The following is a 16,350-nucleotide window of genomic DNA, read 5'->3' as shown; positions in this document are numbered from 1 at the left end:
TAAACCCCCGTCCAGTATTACTCTCTGTTGACTTCAATGGGGCGTAAAATCCGGCGGGGTGTAACACCAGCGTTACACCCGATCCCGTCAGTTTCTCGACGGGCGAGTTAAAATTGCCCCTGTTGTATTAGTATTTTGCTTCAATAAGGATTGGAGACGGGCGTGTCTGACTCTAATACATCCTGTGTGTGTTTTTTTAACAGATAATAATTGTCAAACAAGTATGGAGACAAGCACCACATCCACAGGTTAGTAGAAGGTTACCAGCACCATACAAGCTAGGAGTCTCTTTCTTCTCTTTCTGCCTCCTCCCCAGGCAGAGATGAACTCCCGTTGAGGCCAGGACCCCTAACCTTCAATCAACACGGGCTGTGCCAATGTGGGATCATCACGTTCCATCCGGCCTCAGCCAAGTTCGACAATGCCTTGACACCCGTAGATAGAGATACGCCCGGCAAAATTCCTTCTCCACCCCCCCACCCCCCCAGTGCACAGCAGCCCAATGGAGTCTCCCATCACTGTGCCGGCTGAGATCAGTTAACTCTGGGGGAGCAATTTTAATCTAACCCATCAGGCGGGAAGCAGGCGGGTCCGACGCCCATTTTACACCCCGCCCTGACTTTACTCCATTTCCCACATTACAGCAGTGACTCCACTTCAAAAAGTACTTCGTTGGCTGTAAAGCGCTTTGGGACGTCCGGTGGTCATGGAAGGTGCTATATAAATGCAAGTCTTTCTTTCATTGACCAATGGAGACTAATATCGGGCAGGGTCTATAAACTAGCGCTGCAGCAAATCCCGTCAGTTATCCGACGGTCGGGTTCGGTTAAAATGACCTGCGGCGGGGGTTGTGGGGCGGGGGGTGGGGTTAATCTTAACTGAACCCACCGAGAGGGAATCACACGGGATCGGGCAGAACCCTGGTTTTACACCCATACAGATTCCCGACAGGTGAGTTAATGGCACCTACATTAATCGGTATGGTTCCACCCCACACCAGGTGGCGCATTTACGCACTCATATCAGCAGGCGCACAATGAGAGCGGAGTTAACACATCCCCGTAACATCCTATAGGGATACCCCACGAATGTCACCTGCTGTGCTAAGCCCTTCTCTATTGGAGTGTGGTGCCATAGCTTGCAGATCGCCCCATCCTTCTTCTATTGCATGGCCACCACTGGCTGCAGACTTGGCAAGTGGAAAGTGTGGCGTCTGCATCTTACTGTGTGTGTAATTATCTCTATTTCTTCTGGTAAATATAGTCGCACGACGCAGCAAAAAGTTGTCCCCATAACTACAGTAACTAAAACAGGAAGTTTGGGAATTGGTCATTTTGGCCAGAAATGGTGCTATATTTTGGTAGGAAGAATGTGGAGAGGCAATCTGTACTAAATGATACAATTTAAAGGGGAGCAGGAACAAACAGACCTGTGAGTGCAAGTACAGGTCCACTATCCCTTATCCGAAAGCCTTGGGACCAGCTGAGTTTCGTTTTTTGGAATTTTTCGGATTTCAGAAGGTATTATTATAAGACTGGGAAATTTGTATTTAATATAAATTTTAAAAGTTCAGGCTACCTCTTGCGACTGTTCCGTGTCTCATTCCCCTTCCTGCTTCTCTGGAAAGCCAGATATCGGCTGACTCCTACTAAGCTGGCCCGCAAATCAGGTCGGGTGGGGGGGGAGAAAAGAATATCGGACGGGCCGCGGTTCAGGTCGGGGTTGGGGGGGTCCGCGGGGGGGGGGTCGGGGGTGTCCGGGGGGGGTCCGGGGGGGGGGTCAGGGGGGGTCCGGGGGAGGGGGGGTCGGGGAGTGGTCCGGGGGGAGGGGTCGGGGTCGGGGTCCGGGGGGGGTGGTCCGGGGGGGGTGTCCGGGAGGGGTCCGGGGGGGGGGGCGGGGGGGGGCATTGGGAGGGGGTCTGGGGGGGGTCGGGGTCGGGGGGGGGGCCCGGTGGGGGTCGGGGAGGGTCCGGGGGGGGTCGAGGTCGGGGGGGTCCGGGGGGGGGTCAGGGGGGAGAAAAGAATATCGGACGGGCCGCGGTTCGGGTCGGGTCGGGAGAAAAGAATATCGGACGGGTCGGGGGTCAGGTCGGGTCGGCGGGGGTGGTGTGGAGAAAAGAATATCGGACGGGTCGCGGGTCAGGTCGGGTCAGGGGGAGAAAAGAATATCGGACGGGCTGCTGCAGCTATTGGACCGGCCGCTGTATTGTTGGGTTCACTCTCCCGGTACCTCCTTCACACTGCCCGGCTCGGCCTGCAATCTCCTACCCAGGAGGGAACTCTGTGACCCTCTGCCCTGCTCAGCGTAAGTCGTGCGCCACTCTGGTCATGTCGTGCGCACAACTTACGCTGAACGAAAAAACTTTCGGTTTTTAGAGGTTTTCGGAAGTTCGGATAAAGGATAGTCTACCTGTACACAAATCTTTGGAAGTGGCAGGACAAGTTGAGAAGGCTGGTAAAAAAGCATTTGGGATGCTTGGCTTACTTAATAGAGGCATAGAGTACAAAAGCAAGGAGGTTATGCTAAACCTTTATAAAACACTGGTTAGGCCTCAGCTGGAGGATTGTATTCAATTCTGGGCACCGCACTTTAGGAAGGATGTCAAGGCCTTGGACAGGGTGCAGAAGAGATTTACTCGAATGGTACCAGGGATGAGGGACTTCAGTCACGTGGAGAGACTGGAGAAACTGGAGTTGTTCTCCTCAGAGCAGAGAAGGATAAGAGGAGATTTGATAGAGGTGTTCAAAATCATGAATGGTGTTGATAAAGTAAATAAGGAGAAACTGTTTCGAATGGCAGAAAGGTTGGTAACCAGAGGACACAGATTGAAGGTGATTGGCCAAAGAACCAGAGGCGACATGAGGAAACATTTTTTACACAGCGAGTTGTTGTGATCTGGAATGCGCTGCCTGAAAGGGCGGTGGAAGCAGATTCAATAGTAACGTTCCAAAGAGTATTGGATAAATAGTTCAAGGGAAAAACATCACAAGGCTGCGGGGAAAGAGCAGGGGACTGGGATTAATAGGATAGCTCTACCAAAGATGGGCCAAATGGCCACCTCCTGTGCTGTATCATTCTATGATTCACTGATTCAAAGAAAGGTACTGGTCATGTTGACAGAAAACACCTAGTAATTGTGGAGCTCTCTCCCGCAACAAGTTGTTGAGGCTGAGGGTGGGGGCGGAAGGGGGTCAATAGAAAAGTTCGATTGTTGATTCTATGGAGTCAAATGTACAAAATGTCAAAATACAGCAACCTTTGTGGTTCATTGTATTGGCATTTATGTTATTTGTTAGAACACATCTATCCAGACTAAATATAATACCTGGCAATTAATCCAAATATGTCCTAATTTTATAGACCATCATAAAGGTCCTTGGGCTTTAAATTCATGTCACGTTGGCGCCAAACGCCGTTGACAGCTGTAACAACAGCTGATGCCGGTTCCAGCGCAGCACGCCATATCGGTGTTACTGGTAGCGCTGCTGGTAAGCTCGATCGCCAGGGACCTCGCCATCATGGAGATCGTCACATCACTGGACGTCCGATCTCGGAACTTTTTTATAGCCACTTAACGGCAGCGCAGAACATCGACAGGGAGAGCTAGCGTCTGTCAGCAGGAAGCAGGCTACAGCAGTGATATTTAAAGGCACCATCCCCAATCAGCTTTACCTGACAGGGTTCTGCGGTTTCAGTGCCTGTTTGCTACTTCTTGCAACTGAAACAGCTCTCTTTAGTTATTTCAAGTTTTTTTGGTGACAGGGAGTGTTGATTCAAGTGCAGAAGTCACTCATTATTTGTTAAAAGGCTTCTGCTCACAACACTTCCTCAGTCATGTGGGCTGCGGGACTACCTCAGAAGGAGAATGAGGCAGAGCAAGATGAGGAGGATGAGGACGAGGAGGACGAGGACGAAGAGGAGGAGTCATGGAGTCATAGAATCATAACGGCACAGAAGGAGGCCATTTGGCCCATCGAGTCCGTGCCGGCTCTCTGTAGAGCAATCCAGTCAGTCCCATTCCCCCGCTCTATCCCCGTAGCCCTGCAAGTTTATTTCCCTCAATTGCCTATCCAGTCTCCCCTTGAAAACATTGAGTGTGTCTGCTTCCACCACTTCCGTTGGCAGCGAATTCCAGGTCACCACCACTCGCTGCGTAAAAAATGTGTGTCCCCTAGTCCTTGTAGTGGGAACAGCTTTTCCCCATCTAGCCTATCCAAACCCGTCATAATCTTGTACACCTCTATCAAATCACCCCTCAACCTCCTTTGCTCTGGAGGAACAGGAGGGAGGGCGGAGGCAGCAAGACAATCGGCATTCTGGATGGGCTGTCTGTGACCGGCTCATCAGACTCCGATTCACATGAATGAAACCCCAGGTCCCCGTAGCTCACCACATCCCCATCATACAATCCCTGTCGCATGATGTATCACAGCGTCTTCCTGGGCAAAAAGGTGAAATTATAGAATTATGGAATGGTAGAATGGTTACAGCACAGGAGGCCATTCGGCCCATCGAGCCCGTACCAGCTCTCTGCAAGACCACTTCAGCTAGTTCCACTCCCCCACCCTTCCCACATAGCCCTGAATTTTTTTTTCCTTCAAGTACTTATCCGATTCCCTTTTGAAAGCCACGATTGAGTCTGGCTCCACCACCCTTTCAGTCAGTGCATTCCAGATCCTAACCACTCGCTGAGTAAGAACGTTTTTTCTTACGTCGCCTTTGGTTCTCCTGCCAATCACCTTAAATCTGTGTCCTCTGGTTCTCCACCTTTCTGCCAATGGGAACAGTTTCTCTCTATCTGCTCTGTCTAGACCCCTCATGATTTTGAACACCTCTATCAAATCTCCTCTCAATCTTCTCTGTTCTAAGGAGAACAACCCCAGCTTCTCCAGTCTATCCATGTAACTGAAGTCCCTCATCCCTGGAACCATTCTTGTAAATCTTTTCTGCACCCTCTCTAAGGCCGTCACATTCTTCCTAAAGAGCAATGCCCAGATTTGGACACAATACTCCAGTTTAGGCCGAACCAGTGTTTTATACAGGTTCATCATAATTTCTACGCTTTTGTACTACATACCTCTATTCATGAAGCTTTTTTAACTGCTTTCTCAACCTGCCCTGTCACCTTCAATGATTACCTTTTAGTTTCTATTTCCTCTCTTCATTCTTTCTACCAAAATGTATCACTTCGCACTTTTCTGTGTTAAATTTCATCTGCCACGTGTCTGCCCATTTCACCAGCCTGTCTATGTCCTCTTGAAGTCACTGTTCACTCACTGTTCACTATACTTCCAAGTTTTGTGTCACCTGAAAATGTTCAAATTGTGCCCTGTACATCAACTTCCATGTCATTAATAAATGAGAGACCACAAAATATTTCAAATGCACTTAATAAATTTATCTATAAACATATCACACATATGAAATTAATTCTAATAATTAATTACCCTTGTGCCTGCCATAGTTGAATAGCTGTCAATATGTGCAAGGTGTGAGACATGGGTGTGAGTGTTGTTAGACACAGATTGTTGATGGGTGAGTGCTGGGTGTGTGGTGCATTGAGCAGTGTATGAAACTTGTGGTACAGATGGTGGTATGTAGCCTTTGTTGACACCTTCACTCACCCTGACCACCTGTGTGAGCTCATTAAACTTCCTCCTGCACTGGGCGTGGGAACTGGGGACCACAGTGCTGCCTGTGATGTGGTGTGCCACCTCCCTCCACATAGTCCGGCAGACTTGTGGCAAGGGCCTCCTGCCAGTTGGTTCAGGACCGCCCGCCTTCTTTCCACCGCTAAAACCAATGCTTCCAAAGCTTCCTCGGAAAACCTCCGGGCTCTCTCGCTGAGGCGGCAATCTGACATCAGCATTTGTAAATAAGTTCTCCTTCTCTTTGTCCTTCTTATGGTTGTTGAGGCAGCTGCACATCCAACATTGCTGAGAATGAGGTGCTGCAGCATCAATGGTCCTCCCCTTTAAGTAGTGAAAAAAGCCTATGGCAATCATTAGACTACACCCGATATAGATCTATCTTTTCAGCGTAATGCCAATGAGCTTGGATTTTTAGACGAGAATCATGACTGCAATCATTTTAATCAGGAGTGAGGACAAATTTTGCGTGCAGTCGAGATGATTTTCAACTGGTGCTACTTAACCATTTCTAGTCTAAACACTGCCCATTCACTGGCTATAATGAATTTCTAGCCTAATATGATTCAACAATAGGCACTGGTCACGTTGACAGAAAACACCTAGTAATTGTAACTCCTTCTGTGTATTTTTAACAGGATGTGACAAGAAAGACCATAAATCAGGTATGGAAAACTATAGTATCCTTGCAAGGCTTATTAAATGTCTCAAAAGTGCTTCACGTGCAATTAGTTACTTCCTCTGTTGCGTAGACTAGGCTAGTTTTCCCTCAAGTACAGAAGATGAAGGGGTGAACTAATAGAGGTGTTTGAGATAATTAAAGGAGTTGAGAGGGGAGATAGAGAGAAACTATTTCCTCTGGTGGGAGAGGCCACAAGGGGGCAGAACCTTAAAATGAAAGCCAGGCCGTTCAGGGGTGATGTCAGGAAGCACTTCTTCACACAAAGGGAAGTGGAAATCTGCAACTCTCTCCTCCAAAAAGTTGTTCAGACTGGGGATCAATTGAAAATTTCAAAACTGAGATAGATAGATTTTTGTTAGGTTAAGGGTTACTGAGCCAAGGCGGGTAGATGGAGTTAAGATACAGATCAGCCATGATCTACTTGAATGGTGGAACAGGCTCGAGGGGCTGAAAGGTCGTTTCTATGTAGTCAAAATGCAGCAACTTTTATGGTCCATTGTATTGGCATTTATGTTATTTGATAGAACACATCTATCCAGAGTAAATATAATACCTGGCAATTAACCCAAATATGACCTAATTTTACGCCACACGCAATATTGGTGTTTCCGATAGCGCTGCTGGTAAACTCGATCGCCAGGGACCTCGTATCATGGAGATTGTGACGTCAGTGAGTGTGCAACGCTCACTGGATGTCTAATCTCCCAACTTCATTATAGCCACTTACCCTAACGGCAGTGCAGAACATCGACAGGGAGGGTTGTCATCTGCCAGCAGGAAGCAGGTTACAGCAGCAATATTTAAAGGCACCATCCCTAATCAACTGTACCTGTGTGGTTAGAACACATTTATCCAGAGTAAATATAATACCTGACAATTAACCCAAATATGTTCTAATTTTACAGACTATCATAAAGGTCCTTGTTTGCCGATCACACGACAAGCAAAACTCACAGTCACCAGACTGTGAGTTTGCTTTAATTTCACGGAGCAAAAATCCTATTTACTTTGTACCATGTCTTACAGCAATCATTGTTACAGTGGTTTTGGTGATTCTCCTCTTGTCTGTGATCGTGGGGGTGACATTTTGCATCAAAAGAAAGAAACCAAGTAAGATTGTTATGTTTTATTCCTGTATTTTATTACAACGCCTTGCTTTATCTTATTTTGAACTGATACCATGCACCCGATTGTATTGTTGATATAGCTGTGCGCATGTTTATATGTGAGGCATGAGGAACTTGCATTTCTAAGGCGCCTTTCACGAACTCAGGATGACCCAATGCGCTTCACAGCCAATGAAGTACTTTTTGAAGTGTAGTCACTGGTGTAACGTAAGAAACGCGGCCATCAATTTGCACACAGCAAGATCCCACAAACAGCAACGTGGTAATGACCGGACAGTCTGTTTTTAGCGATGTTAGTTGAGGGACAAATATGGGTCAGGTCACCGAGAATAACTCTTCTTCAAAATAATGCCGTGGGATCTTTTACGCCCACCTGAGATGGCAGACGGGACCTCGGTTTAACGTCTCATCCGAAAGCCGGCTCATCTGACAGTGCAGCGCTCCCTCAGTACTGCACTGGGAGCTTCAGCCTGGATTTTGTGCTGGAGCGAGACTGGAACCCACAGCCTTTTAGACTCCGAGGCGAGAGTGCTGCACACTGTGCCCTTCATGTCTGTCGAGCTTGCTGCTGTGCTATTCCTTCATAAAGAAAGAACTTGGATTTCTACAGCGCCTTTCACGATCTCAGGACGTCCCAATATGCTTCACAGCCTGTGAAGTAATTTTTGAAGTGTAGTCACTGTTGTAATGTAGGAAACGCGGCAGCCAATTTCTTTCCTTCTTTCTATTATAGATGCCGATTATAGTACAATCTATTCTATTTATTTTTAGCAGATGCAAGTCCCAAGAACATGGAGCCCAAGCCTGTCGCCAATCAGGTAGATTTTAAGGTGTTTTGAGCAGTAATTTGATTACCTTGCAGTAATTCATCTCACCTTTGAAATGCAGAAATTCAATTTGATGTGAGACACCAATAGGCTTAAATACAGAAGATTTCAGGCCAGCAAATTCTCTTGGTGATAGTCGCAGAGGAACGCTGAATGCTTTTATATGACACTACATTATGTTGGCTCAGTGGGTAGCACTCTCTCCTCTGAGTCAGAACAACAGCAACCTGCATTTATATAGCATCCTTAAGAACAGAAGAGCGTGAGAAATAGGAGCAGGAGTAGGCTATTCGGCCCCTCGAGCCTGCTCCGCCATTCAATAAGATCGTGGCTGATCTGATCTTGGCCTCAACTCCACTTTCCTGCCTGTTCCCCCTTGGCTCCCCTGCAGCTCAAATATCCGTCTATCTCCGCCTTGAATATATTCACTGACTCAGCCTCCACAGCTCTCTGGGGTAGAGAATTCCAAAGATTCACATAGTAACATAGTAAAACGTCCCAAGGTGCTTTACAGGAGCGATTATCAAACAAAATTTGACACCGAGCCACACCAGGAGATATTGGCCCAGAAATTTGGGTCTCCACGGGCGAGTACGTACGGGGTACTCACCCGTAGGCCCGATGGAAGTGCCGGTTTCCTGCATGCACTGCGCATGCCTGGGAAACCGGCACTTCCATTCCTCTGAAAGCAGGGGTTCAGAGGTCGAACGCATGCGCGGGAGAGGCTGCGCGTGCGCATCATACTTATGTTTTTTTACAGGTTTTTCTGTGAGGGTAAGTCTGCAGAACAAGGTAAGTGGTGAATTAATTAAAATTAAAACATTTTTTCCACAGGTTTATTATTTTTAAATACTTTACAGTAAGGTAAGTTTATTTTTAGCCCTGTTAGAATATAAAATTATTTTTTTCAAAAATTTAAATTATTGTTTAAAATAGTTATTTCATGTAATTTATAGTTTATTTAAAAATGTGATTAAAAAAAAAATTATTTATAGGTTTAGTGCTATTTTGGGGCCGTAGTATTCATAAGTCTTGACAGCACTTCCTGTCAATCTTATGAATGGAGCATTCCCTGCACCGATTGGCTGCCCATGGCCCACATGATCCCAGGGGACGCTTCGAACTAACTGCGCCCCTGGGATACGCAAGCACTGCACGCCGGCAGCTGGACCAGGCCCCGGATCGGAATCCCACGGGAGCCCAGAGCTCAACGGCCGGCGCGCTAGGTAAGTGCAGATCGGGGGCTTACACCCACGGGAAGCCCCCGACCCGAATTTCTGGGCCAATAGGGCAGGTGACCCAAAAGCTTGGCCAAAAAGGTAGGTTTTAAGGGGCATCTTAAAGGAGGAGAGCGAGGTAGAGAGGCAGAGAGGTTTAGGGAGGGAATTCCAGAGCTTAGGGCCCAAGCAGCTGAAGGCACGGCCACCAATGGTGGCGCGATTAAAATTGGGAATGCTCAAGAGGCCAGAATTGGAGAAGCGCAGAGATCTCGGTTGTGGGTTCAAGCCCCACTCCAGGGACTTGACCACCAAATCTAGGCTGACACTCCCAGTGCAGCACTGAGGGAATGCAGCACTGTCGGAGGTGCCGTCTTTCGGACGCTAAACCCATCTGCCTTCTCAGGTGGTCTTAAAAGAACCCACGTCCACTATTCCGAACAAGAGCAGGAGAGTTTTCCCTGGTGTCCTGGGACAATATTAATCATTCAACCAACACCTAGGTTCAGATGATCTGGTCTTGTGACTCATTGCTGTTTGTGGGACCTTGCTGTGCACAAATTGGCTGTCGCGTTTCCCACTTTACAGCAGTGACTAAAGGATACAAGTTATCAAAGGACAATTTAGCAGTCACTGTTTCTGTACCCTCTACACCTCAGACATTAACACATGCCATCAGGTCCCAGACAAGACCTTGAAAAGGTCTCGACCAGCTTTTTTTAAAATTCGTTTATGGGATGTGGGTGTCACTGGCAAGGCCAGCATTTATTGCCCATTCCCTAATTGCCCTTGAGGAGGTGGTGGTGAGCCGCCTTCTAGAACCGCTGTAGTCCGTGTGGTGACGGTGCTCCCACGGTGCTGTTAGGGAGGGAGTTCCAGGATTTTGACCCAGCGACGATGAAGGATTGGCGATATACTTCTAAGTCAGGATGGTGTTTGACTTGGACTGGGTGTGCCGTTGCCGTGTCTGTAGCCGGTGCCGAGGTTGATGCCGGGTGGTCCGTCCAGTTTCATTCTTATTATGTTTCGTAGCGGTTAGTTACAACTGAGTGACTTGCGAGGCCATTTCAGATGGTAGTTAAGAGTCAACCACATTGCTGTGGGTCTGGAGTCACATATAGGTCAGACCGGGTAAGGACAGCAGATTTCCTTCCCTAAAGGAAATTAGTGAACCAGATGGGTTCTTAGGACAATCCGATAGTTTTACAGTTTCTGCAGGTTAGGATACTTGTTTTAGATGTTCACTGAATATAATGGGTCAGATTTTTTTTTTGTTCTTGCCCCTGGACATAGTGGGGGGAAAAAATCAGTTGTTTGCGCCACCCGTTAGCGACTTAAGAGGGCGCTAAGCAACTAGCACCCAGACCGGATATTGAGTGGCGCCCCCTGCTTTACCGCCTGCCGCTAGCAACAACAGGTTAAGGGGAGCGTTTTGCAGTCAGAAAGGGACTGGGGGGAGTGCTATTTAAAGGCGACCGCTTCCTGCCTTTTTTTATTGGTGACATTTTTGCACCACGCATTCTGAGAGAGAGAGAGAGACTTCTGGAGAGATTCAATGCTGTGTGAAGGAGTTTTGAGTACTGAGCAGCACTTTGCAGGTTCAATTTGATTTGCCCTTCCTTGCTTCACCAGTGCTCTGAGGTAGCGCCTCGCTCCTCGGCCTTTGCGCCTTAAGACAGGTGTGAAGCGCCTGATTTAGCACTCCAATCACCTCCAGGGCTGATAAAAGCCAAGTTTACCGTCGGAGGTGATAATTAGCTCCAGGCGCTAAATTTTGCGCACGGCCGATAATGGCGCCCCAAACGGGGCGATACTGAATTTTTCCCCCCTGTAGGTCACCTGTGTGAAAATCAGATAGAAAATATTGCACACCCTGCGAATTTTCCATTCACCCCAGGTACAGGAACAGAGAAATCTTTAAATTATTATCATTAACTTGTCAAGGACAGGTACAGAAAATAATCAGAAAAGCTAATGGAATGCTGGCCTTTATATCTAGAGGACTAGAATACAAGGGGGTAGAAGTCATGCTGCAGCTGTACAAAGCCCTGGTTAGGCCACCTCTGGAGTACTGTGAGCAGTTCTGGGCACCACACCTTAGGAAGGATATATTGGCCTTGGAGGGACTGCAGCGTAGGTTTACCAGAATGATACCCGGACTTCAAGGGTTAAATTACGAGGAGAGATTACACAAATTATTCCCTGGAATTTAGAAGGTTAAGGGTTGATCTGATCGAAGTTTTCAGGATATTAAGGGGAACTGATAGGGTAGATGGAGAGAAACTATTTCCGCTGGTTGGGGATTCTAGGACTAGGGGGCATGGTCTAAAAATTAGAGCCAGACCTTTCACGAGTGAAGTTAGGAAACACTTCTACACGAAAAGGGTGGTAGAAGTTTGGAACTCTCTTCCACAAATGGCAGTTGTTGCTGGGTCAAATGTTAATTTTAAATCTAAGATTGATAGATTTTTGTTAACCAAAGTAATTAAGAGATATGGGCCAAAGTCGGGTAAATGGAGTTAGGTCACAGATCAGCCATGATCTCATTGAATGGCGGAGCAGGCTCAAGGGGCTAAATGGCCTCCTCCTGTTCCTATAAGATCAAAATATGTAAGTTATGTTGAAGGGAGATTTCCGCTAGTCATTGCTTGTGTCAGTAACATAGGGAACATCGTAGGGAGATTTCCTGCTCTTGTTATTTCCAGTGAAATTGTAAAAACATTCAAAAAGAACATGATTATATTTTCAGTAGAATCAGTGAGGAGGAAATCGTCCCCGTATCATAGAATATTACAGCACAGAAGGAGGCCATTCGGCCCATCCTAACTATGCCGGCTCTTTGAAAGAGCTCTCCAATTCGTCCCACTCTCCCTGTTCTTTCCCCATAGCCCAGCAAATTTTTCATTTGCAAGTATATATCCAATTCCCTTTTGAATGTTAGCATTGAATCTACTTCCACCACCCATTCAGGCAGTGCATTCCATATTATAATAAATCACCGTTTAAAAAAAATTCTCATGACCACCCCCCACCCCGGTTCTTTTGTCAATTATCTTAAAATCGGTGTCCTCTAATTATCGACCCTCCTGCCAGTGGAAATAATTTGTCCCTCCTTACTATATCAAAAGCCTTAATAATTTTGAACATCTCTATTAAATCTCCTCTTAACCTTCTTGGCTCTAAGAAGAACAGTCCCTCATCCCTGGTACCATTCAGGTGAACCTCCTCTGCACTCTCATGAATATATGCGCATGTCATCATCAAGATATAACAACCAATGGAAATCTTCTGCTATGTTTGTGACATCACGACACGTAGCAACCAGAGGAAATTTCCTGCTCTGTCTGTGACATCACCGACACATAGCAACCAGAGGAAATTTCCTGCTCTGTCTGTGACATCACAGACGCATGGTAACCAGAGGAAATTTCCTGCTCTCTCTCTGACATCACAGACACAAGGCAACCAGAGGAAATTTCCTGCTCTGTCTGTGACATCACAGACACATGGCAACCAGAGGAAATTTCCTGCTCTGTGACATCACAGACACATGGTAACCAGAGGAAATTTCCTGCTCTCTCTGTGACATCACAGACACATGGTAACCAGAGGAAATTTCCTGCTCTCTCTGTGACATCACAGACACTGGCAACCAGAGGAAATGTCCTGCTCTCTCTGTGACATCACAGACACAAGGCAACCGGAGGAAATTTCTTGCTCTGTCTGTGACATCACAGACACTGGCAACCAGAAGAAATTTACTACTGTCTGTGACATCACAGACACATAGCAACCAGAGGAAATTTGCTGCTCTCTTTGTGACATCACTAATAAATGACAGCCATGTATTTCTAACCAAATTCTTTGCCTGTCACAGGCTGGTGAGGAGAAGGAAGAGGAAATACAGTATGCAGCAATCCAGATCCCGGAAGCGAAAGGCAAACAAATCCGCGAGGAGGGGTCTTCAAACATCGTCTACGCAGCCATTGCACCTCAGAGCTCACAGTGAGGAGGAGTTGTGTTGCGCTGTGTGATGGACCACTCTCATTTTATCTCTGGACATTGAATTTGAGTCGAAGTCCCACACTGGCTGTAAGGATATTAAACCTAATTGGCTTGGGCCAGTGGAAACCAATTCCTGGCGGGTTTTGGATCAGATAATTGCCTGTAATCTGGCAGCAATTGCAACCTTCATTTAAGAGGCCACAAAGATGGAGGTATGGGAAATAGACATGTTGCACTGGGCCACTGAGGAGCGATCTTCCGAGGCTGGGTCAAGGGATACCACTGGGGCAGCAATGGGTATTTTGCAGCTTCATCTAACCGATGCTACACCTGCTTTAGCTGTGCTAAATGCTGACACTTGGCGATATAAATGTTAAAATACATTGATTGTGCAGCGCTTTTATGTCCCTCAGCTGGATCATAGAATCTTACAGCACAGAGGAAGGCCATTCGGCCCGTTGTGTCTGTGCCGGCTCTCTGAACGAGCTGTCCAATTAGTCCCACACCCCAGCTTTCCCCCCTAACCCTGGAAATTAGTCTGCTTCAAATACATGTCCAATTGCCTTTTGAAAGTTCCTATTGAATCTGCTTCCTCCCCCCTTTCAGGGAGTGCGTTCCAGATCACAACAACCCTCTGTATGAAAACATTCTCCTCCTTTCCCCTCTATTTACTTTGCCAATTCTTTTAAATCTATGACCACTGGTTACCGGCGCATTTGTCAGAGGAAGCAGTTTCACCCGACTTGCTCTATCGAAGCCTCTCATAATTCTTTAAGCACCTCGATTAGGTCGCCCCTTAACCTTGAGCTCGAAAATTCATCAAAAAATACGAGGAGATAGATTCACGTTGGCACGCCCCTTCAGCGAGTCATAGAGTTATACAGCACAGAAAGAGGCCCTTCGGCCTATCGTGTCCACGCCGGCCATCAAGCCCTGTCTATTCTAATCCCATTTTCCAGCACTTGGTCCGTAGCCTTGTATGCTATGGCGTTTCAAGTGCTCATCTAAATGCTTCTTGAATGTTGTGAGGGTTCCTGCCTCTACCACCCTTTCAGGCAGTGACTTCCAGATTCCAACCACCCTCTGGTGGTGAAAAAGTTTTTCCTCAAATCCCCTCTAAACCTCCTGCCCCTTACCTTGAAAGTATGCCCCCTGGTTATTGGCCCCTCTACTAAGGGGAAAAGTTCCTTTCTATCTACCCTAATTGACGCATCCTCCAGATTTGCTCATCGGATTCCTGCCTGTACCAGACTTCTACCTTGGTTCAGTCACAGGATGTGGGCACCTCTGGCATTTATTGCCCCTCCTTTGAGAAGGCGGTGCTGACAACTGAGTGGCTCGCTAGGCCAGTTCAGAGGGCAGCTAAGAGTCAGCCGCATTGCTGAGGGTCTGGAGTCACATATAGGCCCAGACCGGGTAAGGACGGCAGGTTTCCTTCCCTAAAGGACATCAGTGAATCATTTGGTTTTTTAAATACTCCAAGTGTGGCCCACTCACAGCCAGTGGGGATTTCCCCCAGGATATCCCAGGGTCGTGCATTGGGGTCTTCCTGGTTGTCGTTAATGGTACTGTGGCAGAGCCACTGAGGGACTCTGAGCAACTGTATATAATTCCCTTTAACGATGTTTTACTCCAACCTAAGCCTGTACCAGTCTGTTAGTTATTTCTCTGTTTGTACATACTGTTTGCATGTACGGGGCGTGGTCCCTTTAAAAGCGCGGGCAAACGCGATGACGTCATGCCGTTAATCACGTGACCACCCAAGCGCGGGAAAAACGTGATGACGCCATCACGCCATCCACGGAACCGCCCTTGTGCTGCCTCTCCCTCTAACTTAACCTCACTGTATGTATTTAACTTACTTATATATGTATAACCTACCTGTTGGGGCCGTTGCCCCTTTAACTTACCTTTTAGGGCCATTGCCCCTTTAAGACGCGCCTTAGCGTGCTGACGTCACGTCACGTACAACGTAGCGTGCTGACGTCACGGCACGTACGACGTGACGTGCGTGAGGCGGCTGCCGGCCCGACTCGGCCTTCCAGAAAGGCTGCCGGCACAGCCCGGCCTAGCGTCTTCGGCCGCATCTACCAGCCGCCGGGAGCGACGCAATCTTCCGCTCCCGAGGCAAGCATCGGCTCAGCCTGGCCTCCCGCTCCCGACTTCGGCCTCCACGGCCAGAAACGCGACCACGCGCATCACGTGACGCCCCAAGCGCGGACAACGCTACCGAGCGTGATGAGGTCATCACGCTCCCCACAGGACTGCTACGTAGTCCTCGTGGAGTCCTCGCTGGGACACAGACCTACACCACGGTGCTCCTACAGCAGCACAGGCTCCGGGCAGTTGTATTGTCCCCATGCTTGAGTCTTGGAAATTGTTTGTCTGTAAGTATTTTAGAATGCTATGGATGATTAATGTGCACTGTATGTTGTAGAAAATGTTTAGTTGTAACTTTTCTCTGTCTAGCTGATTAACTAGTAGCTGTATTTTCATACACTATGTACAGGGCTAATTTAAAGAGAATGCCTCCCAGTTTACTAAATGTACTGTGTTGCTCAGGCGTACCTAAATCTGTGTATACATATCAGTTATGCGCCTGTATACTAATGTGTGCTTCCATTTCTGTGTTGTATTTCAGTTTTACAATTAGAATCGTTCAGTAAAGCGTTACAAGAAAAGTCAAGCCTTGTGATTTTATTGGAAGATATCGAGTTGTTCGCTATCTGTCTAGCTCTGCATAGAAACGCGTTGCGAGGGCAGAACAGTAAAAAGACAACAGCACAGCGGGCTCAAGCACAGGAAAATACCACTCAGCTACCATGAGTCTACGCTCAGGAAAAC

The sequence above is a fragment of the Somniosus microcephalus genome, unplaced genomic scaffold (assembly GCF_052327205.1).
Source record: "Somniosus microcephalus isolate GS21.2 unplaced genomic scaffold, FLI_Smic_1.0 unresolved_chr1, whole genome shotgun sequence".
Classification (NCBI taxonomy): domain Eukaryota; kingdom Metazoa; phylum Chordata; class Chondrichthyes; order Squaliformes; family Somniosidae; genus Somniosus; species Somniosus microcephalus.
This window is presented reverse-complemented; position numbering follows the sequence as displayed.